This window comes from Syngnathus typhle, linkage group LG15 (assembly GCF_033458585.1).
Source record: "Syngnathus typhle isolate RoL2023-S1 ecotype Sweden linkage group LG15, RoL_Styp_1.0, whole genome shotgun sequence".
Lineage (NCBI taxonomy): Eukaryota > Metazoa > Chordata > Actinopteri > Syngnathiformes > Syngnathidae > Syngnathus > Syngnathus typhle.
Window position 1 is genome coordinate 7,003,681 of NC_083752.1, and position 18,321 is coordinate 7,022,001.

The 18,321-nt window shown below is 41.1% G+C and overlaps 1 protein-coding gene across 1 annotated transcript in view; it reads right to left on the reverse strand.

Annotated features, from left to right (window-relative positions):
• LOC133168420 (neurexin-1-beta-like) overlaps positions 1-18,321 on the reverse strand; it is a 107,039-nt gene that overhangs the window by 84,612 nt on the left and 4,106 nt on the right. The window contains exon 2 of the mRNA XM_061299972.1: positions 14,302-14,399. The gene's annotated coding sequence lies outside the window, so the exon portion shown is untranslated. The remainder of the gene's footprint in view (positions 1-14,301; positions 14,400-18,321) is intronic.

Here is an 18,321-nt window from a genome sequence, read left to right on the forward strand (position 1 = left end):
GTGTTTGAAATGCATAGGTGAACGAATTCTGGCTCGAGTCGAACGTCTCTGTTGTGTCAATTTGTCGGAGAGGCAGTGAGACAGAGGCTTGTGACTCTGAAGAGTCAAAGCCTCCTTTTCTATTAAAGCTTCAGTGTGCCACTTTGCATGTGCTTGCGTGAAGAAGTGTTTTAAAACGGCAGCTGTGCGAACGTGCTGGTGTTTTCTCAGGTGTGAATTGGTTACAAGCTTGCCATTTCATTTTCACATTTTATACCAGAAAAACTATATTTATATGACCACAACGTCTGTCCTCTCTGATAATCATGAAACCAGTTGATGACAATAAATGGAGACTACAATGAAGCCACACCCAAACAACAAAAATGGCCACGGCTGTCTTGCGAAGAGAGAGTTACTGTCTGGTTCAAAGGGAGCATCATCCCACATCAACAAGCCTAACTCTATGCTGTAAATCACTGGCTGACTGAGGAGGATAGAAGATGACAAGACAGCAGCATGGGCGCAGCTCATTTTAATGCAAACACTGAAGAGAGAAAAGACATTTCGTTGTCTATATCACTTTGGTGATATGCATCAAAAGTTCCCGCAAAGTAAAAATAAATGTCCTGACAGAAACAAATAATGAAAAAAAAAAATCTTCCATTTTACTCTTGCAGCTATTCAACTTTCAAAAGATACTGATTGTCAATGTTTTGACCTGCCTCAATCATTTGCTCTTGGCAAACTAAAATAAAATATGCTCTTCTTACGAGGCTGGCGGTTTGCATAAACAACAGGATTTATTTTTAAGTAAGGGATATTTTTTTTGTGGTATGTTAAACTGTGATTTTTCTCTCAACAGGGCGCATTAGTAAAGGCATCTCCTGCAGGGATGGCCCATTTTCATCTCTGCGCAGAGAGAAATATATGATACGTTTGAGTCAGCGGGGAATTACGACCGCCTCTATTGGGGCGCCGTCGATGAGGAACTGCCACATTTGGCTTTGCTCACATTTGGCGGCGCTGCAAGAAAAAGCATATCACAGGAGGCAAATCAAAGTTGCTGGAGGCAGGGAGAAAAGTCTTCAGCGGAGATGACTTCATCATGGGAATAGATGCATCCTGGAAGGTCAGACAAACTGACTGATGAATTGCAATTTGCCAAGGTCACTTATGGAGTATGAAATGAGAGTTTGTCCCAGTTGCATCTACCTGGTCGCACTTCACCTTCTTTTCATTTTAACACATTTGTGCGCTCAGATTTTGGGTTTCACAATAACTTCATCGGGGAGGCAAAACATCCCGAGCGATGCATCACCGTGCGCATCATAATGCGGGTCGAGACGATCTCAAGCAGGTTATAACGATACAAAATAAACGAGGGCGAGATGTATTTCACAACTGGAAAGGGACCGTCTCTGTTGTAGAAGGTGTAAATATTTTCTTAATTGGTGCTACACGACGAGAGAGAATAGTGAAAATGGGTTCTTCTCTTTTGCCTAACAAATATGCAACATCCTTTCTGGGTGGGATTTTTTTTTTCTAGAAGAAAACAAAACAGCATAAAACCAGAACGGGGCTCGGTGGACTGCAAAAATACGACATCGAAAAAAAAAAATCTAAATTTCTTCATCTTAGCTACCAAGTTTTGGCTGGTGGAGAATTGGAGCAAAAATGATCCATCCACATTTCAGTCTAAATTTGCTACAAAGTTGACAAGCTCCTTCATTATATGTGGTACACTTCGTTTCATTATTAATAATAATTTTTTAAAAAAATCACAAAATTTTTCAGCCATCACCAAACCAATACCTTTTGCGTCTGTGCTTTTGTGCTTGACAGCAAACGTAAGTAGCAATTTAATTTAAAAGCAGATGGATTTAATGGAGACTGTCATATTAAAAAAAAAAAGTGGTCCCAAAACACCATCATATGAACCAGAAAATGGGAAATAAACAAAGCAAAGCTGGGAAGCTGTGTTATTTCAGCCATCGAGGCACTTTGAAGATTTCATTCCGCCAACATTTACACAGCCGAAGATGATTTCAAGAGATTTCAACAAAAAACACCCACGCAATTATTATTTGCAGAAGTATGCCCTAGGCTGATACTGATTCTGTCAATCTCATTTTTTGTAAACATTGTCAAAGACAAACAAATGCCTGGACATCGCTTTTTCTATATTTAACACCCTAACAAGTGAAAATTGCATAATAACACAGCTCGGAAATTTACCGAGCTAAATCATTTAAGAAGTATGGGTTAACTTAATTCCATAGCGCAATATAACATCATGTAACATTATTGATCGAGAGACTTCAATTGATCTAACGTGCACATTTTTAGAATGCAAGAGAATAACTGGGGGAGAAAACACACACACACGAATACACAAACACTGCTTCCCTCAGCTTTTTTTTTTTTTTTTGCACACACTGATATTGCAATAAGGCAATTTAGTCATTTTGGCTCTCGAGCTCTTGGTAATCCAGGGCCTATCGAATCAATATACACAACACTTAGATTGCAGAACTTGACAATCTTCGGCCAAGCGAAGTGGTCAGAGGTCCAATAGTCAGTGATTGTGCATATGCAGATATTACACAGCGCCGTTCTGAAGCAGCGAAGCACAAAGCTGCGGGAAAATCGACTGAATGAATCCAAGCAGGTGGCTTGCATTGTAGGAGTTTTTGGTAACATTTCAACAAACACAATGATGATCTAACAACACCACTTGCTCGAATCAATAGAATTGAAGAAGAAAACCAAAAAAAAAAAGACTGTTTAGTGCAAACCCTAATGAGCAGGCCATCTATGATTGCAGTGGGACTTGGCAAACGACAAAAAGAATTATTTTTCTCTCAATCGACACACGATTGGAGCAACTTTCACAACACAAATGGAATCCAATACATGTGGAGTATCCGAATTATGCTTTTAGAAAATCAAATATGACTAAGAGCTCTCAGTATGATGCAGCGCAAATGAAAAGCACAGAGTTAAATGAATAGTTTTCCAACAATGACAATCACCGCTGAGCAGCTGGCTTTTTAAAAGCAAAAAAATTCCCTCTCTTGGATCTCATTAGCTTGAGCTGCTGTCTTTTCATGAATTGGTCACTGAGTGGATATGAATACATATGACTGCATGTGGGTTGTTGTGTCACAAGCTCAAAAGGATCAATTGAGTTTCGATGACAACCGCACAGGCGTTTTTTTTTTTTTGGTTTTTTTTGTAAAAAGCATTGTTGAAGAAGCTTCTGAACTGTGAACGCTTTGTTTTGTAATTTGCAGCTAGCCGTGCAATATTTCAAAAGACTGCATCATTTTCTCCACACGGTTATTGGCCCCAAACAGTTTAGCTCAACTCTTTTCACTCATCAATTTTCCCATGGAAGAACGGCGGAGGTTGATTACCCCGGCGTCCTTTAAATGGAGTCTACGAGACTATGAAAGCAATCACGATCCGCCTATAAGGTGAGCGAGCGTTTGGTAATGACACCGAGGCGAAGTGAAAGCTTGAACCCGTTAAGTGAGCGTGACCTCATCACCAATTGTGATACAGCCAACAAGACAATGCAGATGACTAAAAAAGCATCACGTCAAGACAAGAAAGGAACAGACAGAATTCCGAACGATGAATAATTGATGTAAAAGGCAACATGCAATAACGATACATACATTTAATTATCCATATTAACTCTGTTGTACCGTATTGGCCCGAATCTACGACGGTGTTTTTTGCATTGAAATAAGTGGGGGTCGTCTTACATTCGGGATCTAAACATGATACCCATTCACAACGCTAGATGGCGCCAGATATCTTTAAAGCAAATACTGATCTTAACTCCCCAGGCCAAAGCCAACCCCTGTCACGAAGAATAAAAATAAAAATAGCGGTAGCACGAAGAAGAAAAATAAAAAATAGCGGTAAGAAAGAAAAGAGAAGAAAATAAGAGAAGAGATAACAGAAAATGGAAAAATCAGAAGCCATTCATTTACAAATGTGATTGCACTCTCGTTTACATACTTAAATGTTCAGATACCATTTGTTTCAGATGTACAGAAATTCTTTTCTGTATAAAAAATAAATTTGGAGTTCAAAAAGTCTTTTTTCAAACTTGAGTCTTGAAAAAGAGGGGGGTCGTCTTATAATCAGGGTCGTCTTATATTCGGGGCAATACAGTAGTCAGATATTGAACAAAGAGAGATGACTTACATATTTACTTTGAATTCAAAATATCATACATTTTTTTTTTCTGTCGCGGGAATCACTCTGAATGACATTTTCTTCTCCGTAATTTGCTGCTCACCATTGTTTCAGCTCCCAATTTCATTAAAGCGACATCGTTTTGCTTTGATTGCTGTCTCGCGCCGAATCATTTACAAGACGTTCTAATTCTTTAAGTAATTCGGCGCAACTGGGAATTGATTGCTTCGTCCGAGTTTAAGAGAAGATCTGTCCATTTTGTGGGCTATTCAAATATGCATCTGCCTTCAGGTCCGCAGCACAAACTATATTTACTTGCTCATATTTAATCAGGCTTCCCTGCAAGACAGTGTGCACGCAGAAAACTTGCTCTCCCAAGAGGCCCACAATAGCTGCTTACACAAAGTTATCAGATGGACGCAAAGTGCGAGCGTGTGCATTAATGGGTATTTCTAAACATGGTCCTGATGTTACTTTTTAAGCAAGTTGTTAATCTCTAATTAGTATGGATGTTTGCTTAGGGTGAAGACAAAGCATGACCACAAAGCTTCAAATGTTGTCAGGATTTTGCCTTTTGAGAGCAATATCCTTGAAGATAGTTGAGAAGCATGCAGTCAAGCGTATCAGGAACAGCGAACATCTATCAAAGCACTTTTCAAAGCCAAAGTGGTTTTCATCAGGCAGCCTTGTAATAAACAAAGATTACTCTAAAGATACGAGGTAGTGGGTACCATGGGTACATCTGTTTACTAATCCCTTCCTTGTTGTTCCCGCTTCTCGACGGAGCCTGTGATTATGACACTATAGAAACATTTGCAATATTATTTAGGTCACTTGAGGAAGAATTTTTGAATGTCTGCCATGTGTGTTTTGACAGAAATGTCACTGTGGTGGTTCCATGTCCACGTGTTATTTTGTCTGGATAATAGAACAAGCTCTATGTGCAATGCTATTACCGTATTTTCCGGACTATAAGGTGCACCTTAAAACCTAAAATTTTCTCAAAAGCCGACAGTGCGCCTTATAGTCCGGTGCGCCTTATATATGTACCAAATTCCTCAATTTAAACTGGCCCGAAGCATTGTGTCATGAAATCAATCATAAGTCGCCCGCTGAAGACTATGAATCATGAATCGAAAAGACTATGGATCATTATTTTGTGATTATAAAGTCATTTGTTGCATCTGAAGTTGAAATAAAAAAGATAAAATGGAGAATGATTTGATTTGGATTAGAAATCTGACATGATGCATTAATGGTGCGCCTTATAGTCCGGTGCGCCTTATATAAGGACAAAGTCTTAAAATGGGCCATTCATTGAAGGTGCGCCTTATAGTTCGGAAAATACGGTAAATAAAACAATCATAAACACAGACACTAAAAATACTCACCATTATTACTACATTTGTATAGAGGTGAATTTATAATGAATTTGGGTACTTATTTTCATTCATCTTTGAATGAATTCCACTGCTATCTATCTATCTATCTATCTATCTATCTATCTATCTATCTATCTATCTATCTATCTATCTATCTATCTATCTATCTATCTATCTATCTATCTATCTATCTATCTATCTATCTATCTATCTATCTATCTATCTATCTATCTATCTATCTATCTATCTATCTATCTATCTATCTATCTATCTATCTATCTATCTATCTATCTATCTATCTATCTATCTATCTATCTATCTATCTTTCCGTCCGTCCGTCCGTCCGTCCGTCCGTCCGTCCGTCCGTCCGTCCGTCCGTCCGTCCGTCCGTCCGTCCGTCTGTCTGTCTATCTATCTATCTATCTATCTATCTATCTATCTATCTATCTATCTATCTATCTATCTATCTATCTATCTATCTATCTATCCATCTATCCATCTATCCATCGATCTATATGTATATACACTACCGTTCAAAAGTTTGGTGTCACAAAATTGTTTGGGTGACCCCAAACTTTTGAACGGCAGTATATATATTTATTTCGATAATTATTTATAGATTATATATATATAATCTTCTGTGTAATTTTTTTTATAATATATATGTATACTTATACTCAGAGATTATATTTAGTCTTATACAAATATAAGATATAATTTATAATATTTAATTCATAACATTTTATTATAATAATATTTACACTACCGTTCAAAATTTTGTGACCCCAAACTTTTGAACGGTAGTGTATATATATATATATATATATATATATATATATATATATATATATATATATATATATATATATATATATATATATATATATATATATACTCCGGTTTCCTCCCACATCCCAAAAACATGCTTGGTAGGCCGAATTGTCCCTAGGTGTGAGTGCGAGTGCAAATGGTTGTTTGTCTCTGTGTGCCCTGCGATTGGAGAAAATGGATGGATGGATATATATATATATATATATATATAAATACAATATAAATATAAATATAAAGAACTTCTCAACCACTAAGAAAAAGAAAGTTGTTCTGCATATATAAATAGGACACTTGAAAACATAAGCAGGCGGAAGGCAGCAGGGGGTTGTCACTCAGGCCATGCTCATGCCCAGCGGAACAGCAGCTCCGCTCCAAGGACAACACCCGCCGCCCTCCACCCTGCAGCACACGGGATGAAGCCACAGAAGGGTGCTCAGCTGTGCGCCATTGCTCCAGCAAGCTGCTAACTCGCCTGAGCTCAGCTGAAGCTTCTTACCGTGGAAAGCCAGAGCTTAGAAAAGGCGCCGCCACGGTGAGCTATTATTCTTCAAGATTCAAGATTCAAGATTCAAGAGTTTTTTATTCGCCATGTTTGAGCGTGCCAAACAAGGAATTTGACTTCGGTAGAAACACACCCTCTGTTCAACATTTAGGTGACTAACAACATTCAGGACATGTGAATAATGCAAAAACAGTGTAGACAAATTCAAGAAGGTGTGAGGAGCAGGATGTTATTGCACAGTAATGTCTCTGAGACTCTATGAGTGGTGTGAGTTCATCAGAGCAACAGCCTGGGGGAAGAAGCTGTCTCTGTGTCTGCTGGTTTTGGCGTACCGAGCTCTATAACGCCGTCCGGAGGGGAGTAGTTCAAACAGACTGCAACCCGGGTGAGAAGGGTCTGTAGAGATGTTCCTTGCCCGATTCCTGGTCCTGGACAGGTACAAGTCTTGGATAGATGGGAGGTTGATTCCAATGATCTTTTCTGCAGTTCTGATTGTCCGTTGTAGTCTGTGCTTGTCTTGTTTGGAGGCCGATCCAAACCAGACAGTGATGGAGGTGCAGAGGACAGACTGGATGATGGCAGTGTAGAAGGTCTTCAGAAGCTCTCGCGGCAGGTTGAACTTCTTGAGCTGTCTCAGGAAGTACAGCCTCTGCTGGGCCTTCTTCCGGACAGAGTCTATGTGGCCGGTCCATTTCAGGTCCCGAGAGATTGTGGTTCCCAGGACCTTGAAGGTGTCTGTGGAAAGAATAGTATTACTGCGGATAGTGAGGGGTAAAAGTGGTGAAGGGTCTCGCCTGAAATCCACTGTCATCTCCACGGTCTTGAGCGGGTTCAGCTCCAGATGGTTTTGACTGCACCAGTGGACCAGCCGCTCCACCTCCTGTCTGTACGCAGTCTCATCACCGTCCTGGATCAGTCCGATGAGAGTGGTGTCGTCTGCATACTTCAGGAGCTTCACACGAGAGTCACCTGAGGAGAAATCATTGGTGTAGAGGGAGAAGAGCAGTGGGGAGAGGACGCACCCCTGAGGGGCTCCAGTGTTGGTGGTCCGGGTGTCAGATGTGGTGCCCCCCAGCCTCACACGCTGTCTCCTGTTGGTCAGGAAGCTGGTGATCCACTGACAGGTGGAGGCAGGCACCGCAAGCTGGATGAGCTTCTGTTGGAGGATGTCAGGGGCGATGGTGTTGAACGCCGAGCTGAAGTCCACGAACAGGATCCTGGCGTACGTTCCTGGGGTGTCCAGGTGGTGCAGGATGTAGTGCAGTCCCATGTTGACCGCATCATCCACTGACCTGTTTGCCCGGTAGGCAAACTGGAGGGGATCAAGCAGGGGGCCCGTGACCTCCTTCAGGTGGTTCAGCACTAGCCTCTCGAACGATTTCATGACCACAGATGTCAGTGCGACGGGTCTATAGTCATTCAGACCTGTGATGGCGGGCTTCTTGGCTACTGGAACGATGGTGGAGCTCTTGAAGCACGAGGGCACCTCACACAGCTCCAGAGAACGGTTGAAGATCCGTGCAAAGGTGGGCGCCAGCTGCTTCTAGGTTGGATCAAATTTGGCCAGTGTTCCTTTGAGGTAAAAGTGTGAAACACCTAAGACTTTGCTTTAAACGCATCAGAAAGCTTGAAAATGACTGATGAATTAGAAAATGAATGACTCTGTTCCCAGTACTGTATATATACATAAACCTTGGAGACGTAATGAGAGCATGTACTTCCAAATGTATGTCATGTTGCAAAGAACATTCCCCCCGTCTCCTACCAGCTTTATGAATCTTACATGTTCTCCCCTTTATGGCTTCTGCAGTCCTCGATTTTTTTTCCTTCAAGGTGTGGCGAAGCAAACACATCCCTACAGCTCAATCTTTTATGATGGGGCATTTTTGCAGTATGGCTTCAATTACTTGAAGGTGTTTTGAGGGAGGGGGGTGGGTGGGTGGTTGAGGAGGCGCAGGAACAGAAGTGCCTGCCTTGTTGTTGTTCTTTCCAAGATGACAGATGGGTTATTTTGGTTATGACTACTATTGCTGTGTCAAGAGTAGCGCTTGGAGATGCATCATCTTCTTTTTTTTTTATCGCCATGTCAATCAAAAGGTAGGATCAATATTACTCAGACTACAATGACAAGCATAATATATCTCACATTGGAATATTGCTTGCTTCGAAGATGTGTAACCAATGAAAATTCGTTTTGCTGAATCAACAATGGCAGTTAATGAAATCAGTAATTGCTAATTATGTTTTAAAACATGTGTATCATGCTTGCAAGCGCTTCAAAATCAAGAAGAAATGATTCGGATAAATATATGGATATTTTCTAATTGGTGTGTCTGTTAACTGGAAGTTGAAGCGATACAATTAGCATTCAGCTGCATAGCAGGCAGCCTTCATCATTCGCCATTAATCTCCTCCTCCTCATCATCCACTTGACCATTAAATTCACTTCTCTAGATCTGCTATTCTGCTGTTTTACAAGATGATTTAACGCGATACAGCACAAGGGCAGTAAAAATATGCCTGAACAAAAAATAATAATGACGTATTGACCTGCGATTATACTGAAAGCTGTTTAACATTTTTCTTTGCATGGAGTCTATTTCACCATGTGCTCTGGAGATGGAGATCTTCTTATGAGTGACGATATTGGTTATCAGTGTAAAGGTCGACTTTTTATTTATAAAATGGAAAAGAGTTACACAAAGTACAAATATGTCAAATTCGAAAGTATTTGCACTCTTGACTACAAGACGTGTCACCTTGTTGCTAATTTATGAATTTCTAGCAGTTTGTGATTGTTTACTACCGTAATTTCCGGACTATAAGGTGCACCTTCAATAAATGCCCCATTTTAAAACTTTGTCCATATATAAGGCGCACCATTAATGCATTTATTTTCTGAGACAGTCCTGTATAGGGGGCCGACCATTCACATTGACATTCCACGAACCATTACCATTGTGAATGAACTTATAAATATGTAACTATATCCTTTGCAGATAGGTTAATATTGCAAATGGGAATCTGTTGTCAATTGCACTACCAGAAAAGTTAAAGATTAAAATAATAACAAATAAACAATTATATGAAAGTTGAATGAATTTTTTATTCGATGTATTTTCGTATGTTTGTTTTATTTTTGTTATTGTTGTATGAATAAGAAGGGTGATATTGGTGTTTGGATATTGGCGCAGTGGACTATAAGGCGCACTGTCAGTTTTTGAGAAAATTTGAGGTTTTTAGGTGCACCTTATAGTCCGGAAAATACGGTAAAATACGCAAAGAAAATAAATCCAACTGTTACACTCCCATAAAAGTTGTTTTTTCTGACACACACACCAAAGATCCGAAGGACGTTCAAGGATGCCAATCCCGTTAAAGACTATCAAAGTATACTGGAAGTACTGTATATGTAGGCCATATAGCGAGTGTGTGTATGTGTGCGCGCTTAAGTGTGTGTGCCAGCATTCCAAGAGGCGTAGGGCATTGGAACAGCTGACATTTTCACAAACCAGTAAGCCAGGTAATTGAGTAGCTAAGTGCACAACACTTGCTACAAGCATAAACAGACTTCTGCGCACACTACCTCATTAAGTAAATGCAAATGTTCTGTAGGTACTACAGGACAAACTCCAACACACATCTGCTCACAATTGCAGCATACACCAGAGATGCACAAAATATATACGACGGCAAGGACAGAGTATCGTTTTTCCCATGTATAATGCGCAAAATTTAACTAATTTATTGTCCTAAAATCTGGGGTGCGCATTATACATGGGTACAATTTATTTATTATTTTGACACGTCAGCTATATAAAGAGCGAGAGTTCAGTTCTCTACCTAAATGCGTATTACAGGTAAATATATACACTTTGCCTTGTTCCTTTCTTCTCTGCTGTTCACTTCAAACACGCTCCATACGAACACAATGCTATCGTATCAGACGCTTGCTCGATCACCTGCTCGTTTGGTGTCACAATGTACCCTACACAAATCCGAAACATTTCTTCGCTATCGAGTTTGCTAGCGCATGCGCAGTGATACTGACCGGCAGAATAACAACCGGTTGTTCCCAAAGATGATCTTTTTTCTTTACGGACTTAAGTAGGAGTCAAAATTTTGGTGCGTATTATACATGGGTACAGGCTTTTTTCCAGCATCGACATGACATTTTTAGGGTGCGTATTATACATGGGGGCGCATTATACATGGAAAAAAATGGTATTTTCATCTGCACGTGTTATCAATGCCTCAGCATCGCACCTTTTATCAGCAAAGATTGTCGCTATGTGTTTGAGCTACAAGGCCTCGGTTAAGTGGATCTCAGCCCAGACGTCATTAGTCTTTCATTCCTCCTCTGTGTCAGATGCATTTGTCTTGAGTACGTAATGAAAAGAGCGCATGTTTGTCAGTTTGAGCATGCGATGATGCTAATAATGGAGAGCAGGGTGGTGGTGAGGAGCCACACTTAACTGCGAAGCTAAAAAGGGTGAGAAACTGTTTTGTCTTTAAGACAACACATTTTTTGGAAGTTGCAAACAAAGGCTTGCCGATCCTTCAGAATCGCAAATTTCTATTCTATGCAGCATATCTGCTCTTGTATGACTCACTAGGAGGAAGAAATAGATAGACGGACTACTCTCCTCACGAGCAGTGGGGCAAAAAAAAAAAGAAAAACATAAAAGCTTGGCCCGAGGTGGCACTAGAGGACAGGTTGTGTCAAACTAGTTTACCCTCTGCGCAGCTTCCACAGTGCCGCATCTCAGAGTCGCCACGACATCGCCAGCCCCCCCCCCCCCCCCCCCCCCCGCTCGGCTGCATGATGGATGCGCTGAAATTTCATTGCTATTGTGTGTCGCTAGTTGAATTGTTTGGGTGACAAGAGCTCGCAATTATAAAGAAGGAAACATTTATAGATTCTGTTCATCAAGATAACATTTAAAAGGCCGTCTCAATCGTTTTCAAAGCGTACAATTAAGGTTGCTGTGAAGACAAAATTCAGCAAAAAAACAAAACAAAAAAAACAGGACAGCTGCTCATCCATTTTCTGTCCTGCTTAACTCCAGAAGGGTAAGGGTCTAACGGACCTGTTTTTACAATGAGGGAGGAAAGCGATGAGCTGGAGAAAGAACATGCAAACCCAACACGGGGAGGCCACAGCCCAGTAATCAAAGTCAGAACTGGGAGGCAGAGGTGCTAACCGCCTCACCACTTAGGTCATGTGTATTTAAATTCATTTACAATCAGACACATAATTACGTCGGATTCCTACTAATTACGATGCATTACTGCTTGCAAGATTCTCGTGAGAACAATCTCATTAGTGCCATTGAGCAACAGCTCACACAGGTTCAGTATGGGTAAACATCCCCCCACACCACAACCACCACCGGCAAAAACGAGAAGATCTCACTTTAAACCTGGAGGGAGTATTTGGGGAATAGAAATTTCCTATGATACTGAATTAAAACTAAGAGCAGATACTTATCATTTTAATCAGCAAAAAACCCAGTTGGAGAGTTAACATTTACAAGAGATCAACATCGACTTCTTTCAAAGAGCCTCTTTGGAATCAGCAAGACGCAAATGGTGTAAAAACGTACCCACCGCGAACGCATGCCCATGTGACTTTGACTACATGTGACAGTTCCTTCCCACTCAATTCAGGAGGAGGACCAAAAGCTGCTGAGACGTCATCATCCACAAGAAGAATCTAAATCAGTCCACGCTCCGTGAATTAAGATTCTCGTCAAGAAACTTTCGAAAATGTGGGCCTGGAAAAATCCGATGAGACAAGCGGTTCCTCCTGCACCCGGACGGGATCCATCATTGGGTGGCTGGCTCAGGCTTTTCTCCCTTTCATGCAGTACACTGCTAATGATGGGAATGTTTGCCCTTGAAATCTCTGTTAATAAGCAGCTATGCTATGACATCCGCGATTAGATCATCCGGCGCTGTCACATCTCATCCCGAGGAGAATGCCACCAGACAAAATTGAGGGTGGGCGCCAGCGAGCGTCCTTTCTGCTTCTGCCTTCCTTCCTTCTTTCACACATGTACACACAAGCACTTCAGAAGGCATCTTTGCTTCCTTCCCCAGAACCTGCAACACGTGCAGACCCGGCGAGAGCTGACACAGAGGCTGACGTGCAGTCTCCTGACGCAGGTAAGATGCTCTCGACAAACGCCTTTATAGACAAAGCAGCCGTGGGCAAGGATAAGATTGAGTTTGCTTCGATGAGACTGCTGATGCATATACAACAATAAATTAGCATGAATGTGTTCCCCATGAGTGATGCCTGCAGACGGAGGGAGGGTTGGAAATAAATGGCTGCTGCACTATTTACCAAACATCTCCTGTGTCTCCGTCACTTGGCCATCTATGTGTGACAAGCCCGCATCGAGCACAGTGGAGATCAGTGTGACGGATGGATGGCCAGGCAGCTGTTAAAATCTCTTGATTCCAAGTCCAGACTGCTGTGCCACTCCATGAGCAATTGCATCCGCTTGAAAATGCCATCCACCTTAAAGTGACAGGGGGAGGGGAGGGTGGGGGGTTCTCGGGGCCCAACATTAAGCCATTTTGGGTGACGGCCCGAAACGTGTGCACTAGTCCTGTATAGTCATAATATACGTTTCAATGATTAGTTCATAATTATATGTACCGTATTTTACGCACTATAAGGCGCACCTAAAAACCTCCAATTTTCTCAAAAGCCGACAGTGCGCTTTATAATCCGGTGCGCCTTATATATGGACCAATATGAGGACTAACTTATTAAAGTAAGCTTTACGTGTGTATTTTTTGTGTTGTGTGATATTAACGTTTGAGCAACTTTGAGTTATTTATATATTGTTTTCACTATTTCGAGTGTTACTATATTGTGATTGCATTAACGTTTGAGCGACGTTGAGTTATTTATTCTATGCGCCTTATATTCCGGTGCCATTCATTGAAGGTGCGCCTTATAATCCGGTGTGCCTTATAGTGCGGAAAATACGGTATTATTTAAGGCCTTTAAAATAGAGGTAATTTTTTTTCAATTATTATTTAGCTTGACAAGAGTGCAAAAGATATTGAATATAAAATGTAAAAAAAAATGCTAGGCCAACTCTCCCTTCCCGAGGAGCAGTGGTACTACTCTGGGCAATTTGTCAGCAAAGTATACATTTTCTGGCCTGTCACTGGGACTAGTGGAGGAGCATCATGCATCAAAAAACTGGGAAGCCAAGCAGCAATATGGCGAGCATGCGTTTATGTATTATATTTGGCAACTACGGGTCAGGCATACAAGTGAATATTTCCATTTACAGTATTTTTTAGAGCAGGACGTACTGTGTCGGAGGAAATTATTTTTGTTCGAAGTAATACATTGTCGTCGCGTAAACGTACCTAGACATAGTTGTATACTACACAGCTCTCATTCCTCCCCGGGGAGAGGTGTGTGGATATTAGAGAGAGAGGAATGCCTGCACCACTGAAGGAGGTGTCTGGAATAAAAGAGAAAGATTCATTGAGATATCTGCAACACAGATAGCAAGTGACCTCAGGAGCACGGCAGATTTGATGCGGGTTCAATTCAAAAAGTACTTTGAGAGCCCAACCTGCAGTCGAGATATTTCTTTCGTTCTTTAAATTTCAAAGTTACTTGTCACTCGGCACTGTGTTTTGTCTCATGTGACACAGATAAAGTGTTTTATCTAAATGACAGACTGCCAAGGTGCATTTGCTTGTTTTCGTGTTTCAGCTCGAGACACTGACCGGTGATTATTCCTTGTGAACAATGGTAGTTAGAAAGATAAGAAAATGATACACATTTGCGAGCGCATCTATTTCTTGTTGTAGATTGGAGACTTGTTCCTTACCGGTCTTTGGAGGCCCGTAACTGCATAATGTATACGGTAGGCAGGTAACATTGTGTTTTATGTCTCTACGGGCACTGATAATGCTGCCTGAGCACATTTTGGTCCGTGGTGCAATTTTCGACTTCCTTTCCTCAAGCTGTCATATAGTAACAACGATGGATGAGCTGTAATGTTTGCAACGTGACACGGCTCTTGGAGTGGTGCAATCTGAATGAGGCTAAGAGCGTTAACACTTTAACCATTAACTGCACACACACATATGTACCTTTAATATGGCAACCTTGTTTTATATCGCTTGGTTTTAAATAGTTCCTCAAGAGGATTTATTTTACGCATCATTCTGGACATTGTTTTGGTTTATCTTGAACGGAAAAGTGCAATTTAGAGTGGTGCATACCGAGTAAATTATATCTGTGAAGGTTTAGTTTGCCCTACATGTTTTATTTAATTGGCCTTTTGGAGCCCAAAAAACAAGTACAACTGTCCTGCAAGTGACTGAATGTAAAATAGAATTTATTTTGGGCAAATGTCCCAGGGGTAAACCACACTTTGAAAGTGTGCAGAAAAAATTTGTGTCAGCTTGATTTATTTTCTATATCTTGATTAAGAACTGGTCCATAACATGAGGATCTGAATATGACTAAGTACTGTCCAAAATTCATGGGCAGCCGTTTCTGGCTGGTAGCTAGTAAGGGGACCCCAAGAGGCAGCAGCTAGTGGTCCGTATCAATAACACAACTGGAACCAGCTCAGTATTGGGAAGTCTCCTTAATTGGCGGTCCCCCTACGAGCAGGCTTGTTGGAATACACCAACAAATTGGCATACTAAAACAAAACAACAGCATATGTGCTAAGTTGAAATGTTAATGGGAAAGTAAGGTTGGAAATTTGTCCAAAAGAAATTCTGCACATTATTATCTAACATTAGTTAAACAACAGACCAGCTAACAAACTGAATTTGTTCACTCAAAACAGTTCATTAGCTATGTTGCAGTCCAAAATGATCCCAACTTGTGTTTGTTCTTTTACAACATATGTTTCCTTTAATTTTCTGCTATAGACCTAATGTGGTATTAAACAATATAAGTAATAAATGTAACGTATATATTGTAATAAATGGACGCCATTATTCCCGATGGCCCCGCCGAGCCTACTTACATCTCTGTGCAATTTAGAGTCTTCAATTAACGTAATAAACATGTTTCAGAACGTGGGTGGAAACCCGATTGCATAGAGAAAATGCCATGCAGCCTCAGATTCAAATTTAAATCTCCTGATTGCGAGGCAGACAGGCTCCCCATAATACCACCGTGCTCGCGCGACTCCAATTGTAAAATATCAGGTGTTCAAGTCTATACACGTACTTATTTGTGATCTTGGGTGTCAGGTTGAAATTAGGAAAACACCACTGCAAAGATTGTTATTTTATTCAATGAATACCTGAAATACAAAAGTAGTACTGCGCCACATTCTTTGGTTAGTTTGCCGCTAGTCTTTTTAATTCTACTTCCCGGCGAGAAAGAGTCACACTGGATATTTACTGTAAGTACGGTAATAGTCTCGCCGACTTTCTAATGTGAAGCGAAAGCACAGCGTTAACAGCCAGTATGAAAATGGCAGCTTTATCAGGAAGGCGACATTTTTAGTCGACAGAATGTCACTGTACACGCTTGTGACATTCTGCGAATACATGAACACTTGTTGGCGTGTCTGGAGATTAGGGAATCTAGATACATTCTCGGCAATGAAGTAACTGGATTCTGCTTTGTGTCATGAGGAGAAAACGCAGAGATTAATTTTCCTCCAATGGGTATTTAAAAGGCAGGGAATTTGTTTCATCTCATTATTATATGCAAATGTCAAAGCAAGACATCTAGACCTGACAATCTAGTGGTCGCCTAAACTAGTAAGTATTATTGGCTCAATGCTCGATAAAGTGAACTACCGTAATTTTCGGACTATAAGTCGCACTGGAGTATAAGTCACACCAGCCATAAAATGCCCAAAAAAGTGAAGAAAAACATATATATGTATATAAGTCGCTCCTGAGTATAAGTCGAAAAAACTATGAAAAAAAACGCAACTTATAGTCCGAAAATTACGGTAATACACTGTATTGTCGCGGCGAGGATTTATGAAAAATACGCATTATTTCAAATGTACCCTTTAGAGCCCTGCTGTGTCAACAAGCAATTATGAACCATTTAATGTACTCCTTAGTTTAAAAAATGATGGTGAATAACTCATAAATAAATCATATGATATAAATCTCTTCTGTTGTCAGTACAATGTATTTGCGATCAGGAATGTAAGAAGTAGCAAAGGATAAGAATGGCAAATTTAAATCATCATAATGATTGGCAGACCATGGCGCTGCAAGTGAGAACGCACTCACAATGCCATCGACCACACGTTGTTCGAGGACAGGCACTCCTGCGGTTACATTGATGCTTGCAAGTATGCAAACGGGATCTATGGAGGCACTGGAGTAAAAAGGCAGGTGCCAGAAAAAGGCAAATAAATCAGTCAACAAAGTGGCAAGGACACCCTGGTGCCAGGTGTTAAACGTGGCCCCAGAGCTACATCTGCTCCTGGTAGGAGACTACATGTGTTTCCGCTGTAGCCAATCAGCTTGCACTTCAGCAGTCACCCTAACTACCCCACGTCGGATGCTGCAGCTTCCTGAACGACAGGACGATGAATCGTCAGCAATTACATGGGAGCTGAAACCAGACGATGATAGAAAAAGGTTCAAGTTACCCCCCTTCTTCAATCTACTTCCTGGGCTGTCAAATCCACTAAAATAACCCGGCATACTCTTACTTAAACAGATTCCTACTACTGAATAAATAATTAACGTGCCAAAAAAAAATACATATCCATTTCAATCTCTTGGAACAAATGTTTTTCCTAATCCCCCGCATTGTCAGAATCTGATTGGGGATATGCTTGCCAAGTCCAAGTGACTCATGCTGGAATTGTTCTTCAACGACATTGCTGCCATCATTTCTCCTCGTATGACAGGCCGAGATGTGCCAAGTTGAGCTGAATCCCGAGTAGGAGTGAGCTAACAGAAAATTACAGGCTGGGCGTGCTCCATTCCACCTACTAGAACACCTGTCTGGAAATGGCAGGCAATTTCCCAGATACTAAATGATGGTATCATCTGAGCATTGTACAGATCTGGCAAAACAATATACGAGTGCACAGTGTATAGCCAACATTCAATCCACATTGGTTGCTTGAAAAGCTTGGAGCTAATCTGGAAAACAAGTGGCATAATGACCCAGATTGCAAGGCGACCTACAGTGCACGCTGCGGGTGTGGCAGTTCTAACTTCAGGGCTCCTGGCTCCATTGTGTGGATAAGACTATTTCATTTGAGCCCAAATAAAGCGCAAATCCTACACTCGCCCAAGGTGTAGCTAGACAAAGATCTGGACAGTGACCTTTTTTTTGTGTGTGTGCGTGTGTGTCTTCACCATCCAGGGACATAATCCCTGTTTGGCCGTGCAGCTGGCATGCAATTGAGTCACGCGTCAGCCCTG